The following is a 9,182-nucleotide window of genomic DNA, read 5'->3' as shown; positions in this document are numbered from 1 at the left end:
ACAAATAATAAATAAAAATAATTATTTATTTATTTGGATAAATTTTTTAAAATGTAATTTTTAAAGAAAATTGATAAAATTCAGTTTTTTTTAATTATTGCAAATAAAAATATTTTTGAATTTCACCAAATAGCTAGAATAATCTAAAAATTATTTTAACAAAAAAAAGTTTATTTAAAAATAAAAAAATAATAAATGAAAGTAATGATGAAAAATAATAACAAAAAAATAACGTAAAAAATAATAAAATTTAATTAAGTGTTTAATTAGACTAAATCGCTTGAGTAAGGATTTTTTAAAAAAATGGGAAGAGTCTTATTTTTCTTAATCATTACCAAAAGAAATGATGTTTTATATTTTGTAAAGGGTTGAGATAATTCTAAAATAAGTTTTATAAATGAAAAATTAAAAAAAAAATTCTTATAACGAAATTTTAAAAATTTTATGAAGGGTTAGTTTTCTCAAAATTTTTCAAAATGAAGATGATTTTTATTAAATTTGCTAGAGTGTTGGAGAATTTATAAAATGTATAAATAATAAATGTATACAATAACTTTTGAAATAATTGCACCTGATAATTTTATTAGATAAATCTCATATGAAAATATAACTTAATTGTATAGTGCGTTTAAGGAACAAAAGGAATTAGCATATATATGAAAAAAAAAAAAAAAAAAACAAAAAACCCAAAACTACAGGAACGCAAGTACAATTTACCTTAAAAATTAAGAAGCAAAATTTGAATGCTTCTTTCACGTGTATAAGATAATAGATTTTACAGGGTTCATATGTAAAATGACTCTTATATTATACATATTGTGTCAGTTTGGCATTTAAAAAAATAAAATTTTCATTTAGATATCTTAATTTTTATTCTATTAAATACTTTGAAACTTTGGATTATATCGTTAGTCAAATTATTTAATGACATTAAATCTAATAAAATAATAATACGTGGTATAAACTTCTAGTTATCACTACATCCTCTATTGCTATGTCTATATTTTTTTAAAATAAAAAAAATTTCAAAAAATTTAAAAAATTCAAAATACAAATTTTTTATTTTTTTAATTTAAATATATATATATATATATATATAGATAAACAAAAAGAAGAAAGGGAAAGAATCGGGGAGGGAGAGAGGGAAGGAAGAAAAAGGGGGAGAAAGGGCAAGGCCGCCCTAGGCCAGCCGAAAGTGCCTCCCATTCCCTTTCTCCTCTTTCTCTTCCTTGTTCGTTCTGTTTTTGTTTTTTTTTTTTTTTAATATATAAAAAATCATCTTTTAAATTTTTAATTTTTAAAATTTTTTTATTGACATGTCAATAAATAATGTGACGATGATTTTATTGAATATTTACTTCACATCAATTATTTGATTGATGGTAACAATCCAAAATACCAAAAAATTTGACGAAATGAAAATTGAAATATCTAAATATGAATTTTCTTTTTGAAGGTATAAAATTAAACAAAAACATGTGTGATACAAAGGTTATTTTACATATTAACCCAATTTTAAATGACAATTGAAATTAAGGGGGGAAAAAACATCCATGATTTTCGCCTTCATTTTGCTTGGGTATAGGATAAAGGTTGTATAATGAAACTTATTATGGGGAAATTATTGAAAACAAATAAGGAGAAAAGGACAATGTTGAAAATTACAAATAGAAAGCAAGTTGTAAAGAGCCAGCTATTTGCTATTCTCAAGTCTGAAACAGGAAGTTGTGGCCTGGCTGGTGGAAATTTAATAAAATTATCTCGCCATACTTTTCAATTTCTGACTACCATAGTAATTTCCAAGCGAAAAGAAGAGGGTTTCATTGCCCATCTTTATACACATAGTTATAAAGCAATAAAATAAAATTCAGTAATAATTTAAGTCTGTTGTAAAAGTTATCAACAGTATAAAAATTTAATTAATTTCATGAACGTCCATATTTTTCTTGTACTTATTACACCGTCCATGTAATTATATATAAATATATGCATTAATTGAGTAGAATACATTATAATTTTTATAACTTTTATCATTAATTTATAATTAATTTGAATCAAAATGATATTTTTAATTTTAGCAATTTTAATTTAAATATAAAAAAAATAAGAACTACACTAATATAAGTAGATTTTTCTTCATATTAATTTAATATTTCATTAATTAATTATTTATTTATAATTTAAATACAAATGTGATTGGGTTTTATGCATGTTATCATCTAATCTTAAACTTACTCTGACTTAATTTCTTTTGCAAAATTACCTTAAACATTATCTCTAGGCTAGATGTTTGGTACATAGGTCAATAGAGTATATTTTAAAATTTTAATATATTGAAAGACATTAGTCATTTTTATTTTTTTCAACTTTATTTGTGAAATTTAAAATTTTAATGAAAGGTGTTATTACTTTCATAATACATGATGATAATTTGTTCTTTTAATTGGAAATTTATTTGGATCATGATGTGATATCATTACTCTTTTACATCATAATCTTATCCTTAATCAAGAGTTTTAGAATTTTTAACCTTTTCGATTAATATTTATTGAGCAATTTACCTGGGTTTTGTTTCAAGAAAACTTAGAAGACTCCAAATGATTAAATTCATCTCTCTCTTAATTTTAAATAATTGAATAATGCAATTCAACATAATCTAAATACCAACCAATCTTAAATTGCATATTGATCATGCATCAAATAACCATAGCAAATATTATCTACAAAAGGAATCATATATTCAATCCTTCCTTTCATTAATCAAATGATATGTAAATTTAACTATGTAATAATCCAATAATTTTTAGAATATGATTCTATTTGATGAAAATAAATTTTTAAACATCTTATTAAGCATGTAATTATTTAAATTTATCAACTATCATGCTTAACCATAGAATCATTCAAAACATGCTTAATCTTATAGTTTCATGCATTATAAATAACATGCTGAAACATATCCTTAAAAATATCATACCAAGCAATGATGACAAAATTTAACATGCCCTCTCGTGCAGTCATTTTTCAAAGCACATTCCATTTTAAGACAAAACATCTTTTATTCTAATATAATCTTGAATCCAAACTTATTAAGCATCCTCTAAATTATAAATTTATAGTACTATACCATATGGTTTCAATATGAAGGAATTTTCATATTTGTCACATGTCATTCTTTATATTATAATGCTTAGAATAGTCCTTGCTATTATATTTTATAGCTCTTAACTTTATCCACCATATTATACTAATCAGGTTATTCATGTTAAAAATATTTGTAACAAAATTTAACCTCGTTGTCACTGGTGCATTTTCCTTCTTTAAAAAAAATACTAGTCGTTCTCATAATAATGAAACATGATCCCTTTTAAATATGAATTTTATGGCATTGTCTTAAAGCCTTTTCTTTGTGAATTATAGTAGCACTAACTTTTATTCATTCTCATGAACATTTGACAATGATAGCCTTTTGTTCATTGTGGTACTTTTCTTCTTATTTAAACATTACATACAAATTTTTCAAGAGATACTTTTTCATTTTATACAAAATATTTCTCTTAAAATCTTATTCCATCTTAAAAATAATAACTCATCGTTGTTACCGCATTATATATCTGTAACAATTAATGTAACTTACAATCATGCATATATTTTAATAAGCGAATCAAGCTTATTTGGTTATTCCATCTTTCTGAAGTGCCCTGAATTTCTCCATCTTGTGCTAAATCAAAAGGAGAGAATAAGTCTAAAGATTGTTGCTGCATAAGTTATCTTCTAACTCATGAAAATTCCATCACCGGTGGTTGACTATTGGCATCAAAATGAAGAATTGAATGCTTCAAAGGAATGGCTTCAAGGCATGCTTTGAAAGTCACTTTCCTTTAGATTTATTTTGCCCCCATTAGTTCTTGGGATGCAATAGAGGTTGACTGAATAATCTATGAGATATATACAATGAAACCTTATTTGAATTCACATTAAACTAATGAGACTTAAACCACTAAATATAATTAAAGATGAACGAAAATATCTAATCTTAGGCTTGGTTTTCTGCAGCAAATAAAGTCAAAGAGACTTGCATTTACTTTGAGATTGAGAAGGATAGAATTTCATAATATTTTCAAGTGTCTTCAAATGTGTTTTAACCATCTCTATTTATAGAGATTGAAATTAAGGTTTATGACTGTTTATGAATTGATTCAATCAATAAGTATGTTTTAATATTAAGAACATATTTTTTAATAATTAAAGATATAATTATTTATTTTTCATAAGTGTAAAAGTAGGATGATTGCTTTAGAAACAATTTTTGACATTCTTTACGAAGATTTGGTGAAGGAAGGAAGTCTGGTTCAGTGGGAGACAGCACCAACCAATAACCCACGAGAATACCAAGGCCTGGAGTAGGCATTTTGAAGGTTTCAAAGTTAGTTGTGTCAGCAGAAAAACCAATACGGCTGGGTAGCTTCCCAACCCAAAAAAGGAGTGCGCATTGCCAATTGAGATCGATTATAATTGCTACCATCCTCATTGGTTCACATTTTGAACAAATGGCTTGTCTGCTCCTCAAGTCCTGTGTTCCTATACCCCAGGATTTTTAGTTACAATGTTTTTTCCTTGGAATCTTATAACGTTGCTGTTGTTATGTGAATTGTTGTGTTTGACTTTTTAATATTAATGAAACATTTTTATTTTCTGGCAATATACACACACACGCACATATATATATATATATATATATATATATATATATACACCTCCAATTAAACACTGTTCGAAGTTAGAATCATCAATTCTGCTTAATCTTATCACAAACAGTAATCATAATTAGTTATCAAGGAATTTCCCTGTAAATTACCAATCACAATTACTCACTATATTATTTATTGTTTCAAGATAAAGTTTCAACTCTTGAGAAATATACAAGGATAATTATTGCTACAAAAAGAATTAGAGATATCATCAGAATAAGATTCAAATCTACAAAAACATTGTCAAAACAATAAGAAAAATATTCTTATTGTATCAATTCTTGTTTATGAGAAAATATTAAAGGATTAAGGCCATGTTTGATGTATAAAAATATTGATAGAATAAGATGAAAATTATCTTATATCATGTTTAATTTGTATCTAAAGAGAGGAATAAAAATTAAAATGAGGATTAATATCCTTTTAGCATAAGATCATTTAATCCTCCCAAAGTAGAGAGGATTATTTTCAATCTATGAGATCAAACTTACATATCTAATTATATTTTTAAAAATTACATCAATAATTTAAATTATATAAATTTTAAAGAAAGATAATTTTGACAAATAAATAAATAACCTTATCTTAATTTTTGCATATATCAAACATAAAATATGATAATATTATTCAATTTAATCATAATCATAATATTATCTTATCTTATTCTATTATAATCTTGTACACCAAACATGACATAAAGTCCTTATTACTTGAAATCAAGGCCTTTATTACTATATTATGTCTAATATTAAATTTTGTCACTTTCTAATATTAAATTTTATCATTATAATTTTAATTTTGATAACAAATTTAATTTAATTTTAGTCCTTGATTTTTAATTGCAAAAGAAAAAGAAATCATGATAGTAATGGAAAAAATTTAGATTGGAAACGTGAAAAAAAAAAAAGTTAACATTAGAGACTTTACTTTAGAGAACAAAATTTAAACAGATATATAAAAGAAATAAAACTGTCACCAATGATCCATCTCTCTTTTTACAGTAGTTCAAAATGAAAACCTTTTTTAGCAGTAATAAACTTTTAAGTTTCTTTCAGTTCAATTTTTTCATTTTACCTAATAAATTTATTAAAAAAATTATTTTATCACAATTTATCGACAAATTCAAAAATATAATGCTTAATCATGAATAAATCATAGCAAAAATTATTATCAATAAATTATTCATCTATTTCTATCATTTGCCTTTTATAATTGTTTCTCGTCTTTTTTTTTCCTCTCGAAATTTTCATAAATTTTAAAATTAATAAAAATAGAATAAGATTCCAACAAACGTAAACTTGAAATTGATAAAAAAAAAAATTTAATTATGCAACATATATCTATACTTTAATTAAATGATGAAATTAGTCTTTATTTTAATATGTTTAAATTGGATTTCTATATTTGATTTAATTACCGAATTTAGTCAAATTGCTAAAAGTTCAAACTTTTTCTATTAAAATTGATAATGTGACATTTTGATTTTTCAAACGTGACATTTTTATTTATATAGACATTGACTTTGTTAACATGTAAAGTCCACCTCGTTAAAGATGATAAAGAGGCAAAATTTCTTAACATGTCATCATTTTTCATACCAACTTTTTTCAAATTGTACAAGTCATCCTTATACTTTGATTAAATGGTGAAATTAGTCTTTTTACTTTAATATGTGTTTAAATTTGATCCTTATATATCAATTAATTATCGAATTTAAAATTTAATCTAAGATAAGTAAAATAAAACTAAAATAAAAGACAAAAAAAACTTTTCAATATAAATAGGTAAAGCTGTAAACAAAGTCAATGTATAGGTCACATGTGAGTTGCACTAGACTTATCTTCCAAAATGGCGTCTTTTTAATTTGTTATAAGAATTAAAATTTTATTTTTTTTCTAATTTTCCTTTTTTTTCCTCTCTCATTCTTGTTTTCCTCTTACTTTTCTTTGTAAGTCTTATTCAAAGAACCCTTATTTCAATGGAAATTTTAGAAATCAATAATTAAAAAATTCAACGATCATAGAAAAAATTTATCCGAAAAACCTAAAAATCATTAATACCCAAAAATCGATTGTTATTGAATTCTTAAAATTCTTACAAGTCAATCTTTTCAAAAAAATTTCATTTTTTTTTCAAATTTTGATTTCTATATTTTTTTTGCTTTTTTTTTACTCATTTTGATTTTTTGACCTTCACCAATTTAACAATAAATAATAAATAAAATAATTTTAGACATTTAAATTTGAGCTTAAAATCTAATTTTATAATTAAATTCAATTGATCCAAAAATAATTTTAAAACCTAATAACGAGATGAAATTCAAAACCCATTTAATATCGAAAAAGTTTTTTAAAAAATAAAATGCTTTCAACTGTTTTTATTGTTAATTGTGTATATGAGTTTATTGATTATAAATTTTTTAATCTAACTTTTGCATTTTTGTCATTTAAAAAAAAAATTTATCTATTTTTTAGTTTTCATATTTAAAAAATATTAACTTAGAAATTAACAAATAAATAAATAAATAAAAGATAAAAAAATATAATTTAATTTATGTTGAGTTTATAATTTAATTTGAAATCAATCCATTTTGTCAAATTAAATCCAATTACTAATTTAAATATTCAAAACAAATTTAACTAAATATAAAAAATTATCCCAACCGAATTTATAATTTATTTTTTATATATTATTTACGTCAAATCTTAAATTTAATAATTAATTGATATAAAAAAATTAAATTTAAATATATATTAAAATAAAAAAAACTAATATTATTATTTAACCAAAATAAAAGAACAATCCAGATAATTTTTAAAAAAATTGACATAAAAAAATAATAACGTATTAAAAATTTTTGTCGCAACATCCTCTTCAACCACATTGACTTTATACGTCTATAAAATTAATTACTACAAAAGCAAAATAATCAAAATGCCACATTATCTATTTTAATAAAAAATTTAAAACTAATAATAATTTGATTAAATTTAATAATTAAATAAAATATAAAGATCTAATTTGATTATATTAAGATAAAAAGATTAAATTCACTTTTAACTAAAATACAGATAAATGTTACATAATTTGACCATAAAAAATGACTTTTTTTCTTCCGGTCTTATGTATACCGTACGGTAGAGAAGCACATTTTGTGCCTTCAGATCAATCAATTTGAGCCACCTGACTCTGATCGATCTACCGTACTGATATTTAACATCCCAAATCCACTTACACGAAATTTAAAGGAAAAATAAAAATAAAAAATAAATCAGAAAATTTAATTTCTCTTTTTCCACATTAAACCAAGAACATCTCCGTCACACGATTATCAATAACACACTGTGGATAAAACCCCAAACCACGATCATCTCTGCATCTCCATCATTCTGGAGAAGTCCTTGAAGCACACGAACCCATCTCCATTCTTATCAACACTGGCTATCATGCGCCGGCAATCCTCTAACGTGCACTGCTCATCACCAATTTTCTCCTTATAAAACGCCATCAACTCCTCCGCCGTGATCTTCCCATCGTGATCCGTATCAAAAATATCAAAAGTCTCCCTCAGCTCCGGTTCACAAGCTGGTGCGTCGCAAGCCGGTAAAACCACATGGCTCATCAACGTTTCCAGGCTGATGCACCCATGGCCGTCGCCATATACCTCGCTCAGCATCAGCGAAACCTCTTCTCGGCTGAGCGGCTGCCTGGCGACCCTGCTAAGCAAAGCCTCGAGCTCGCTTCTCGTTATAACGCCATCGTTGTCTTTGTCTATTATTTTAAACGCTTGACAAAGTTCTAGATAAAAATTAGCGGAAAAATCCGACCAGTCACCTGATATTTCCGGAAGAACGCTGGTGGGTGTTCCGAAACCAGCAGTACCGGTCGAAAGGTACTGATTTCCTTTGTGGACCGAAGGCACGGATTCTGACGAGGAAGAAGACGAGGACGTAGCAGAACCGGAACTATACGACGAAGGGTCCAATTTGGAGACGACGAATCGGTCCTTTTTATTAGATCGAAAGAGACGTTTGGGACTTAACCTGTTGATAAGTTTCATGATGATTTAAGAAAACAGGAAGGAATAATGCAAATAAATTGGGGTAGGTGAAGAAAGAGAAGAAGAAAGAAACTGAGGGGAAGGAGGGGAGAAAGTGGGGTGCTTAAATGGTTGGCCAAGTGTTAGTTCCATTGCAAGTTCCAGGAAGCTTCGTTTGATGAAAATTTTTATGAACCATTTATTTGCATTTATATAGGACTTTTGTTTGCTTTTACTATAATATACTTTCATTTTGTCCTCCACTTGTTTGATATGGTGGAAAAATTTTGTTATAAAAGCATGAAAGTTTAGATTGGAATCCACCCAATCTAGAAAATGGTAATGAGTAAGGTATGAAACATGTAAAGTAAATGTTTATTATCTTTTTTTTT

At 25.4% G+C, this 9,182-nt stretch overlaps 1 pseudogene across 1 annotated transcript; it reads right to left on the bottom strand.

Moving 5' to 3' along the window:
• Positions 1–7,748: 7,748 nt before the first annotated feature.
• Positions 7,749–8,971, bottom strand: LOC111293907 (putative calcium-binding protein CML35 pseudogene; annotated as a pseudogene). The gene has a single exon (XR_016327471.1). The product of XR_016327471.1 is annotated as a putative calcium-binding protein CML35 pseudogene (transcript).
• Positions 8,972–9,182: the final 211 nt, after the last annotated feature.

Source organism: Durio zibethinus, chromosome 14, assembly GCF_047325235.1.
Source record: "Durio zibethinus cultivar Kanyao isolate XHJ-2024 chromosome 14, ASM4732523v1, whole genome shotgun sequence".
Classification (NCBI taxonomy): domain Eukaryota; kingdom Viridiplantae; phylum Streptophyta; class Magnoliopsida; order Malvales; family Malvaceae; genus Durio; species Durio zibethinus.
This window is presented reverse-complemented; position numbering and strand designations above follow the sequence as displayed.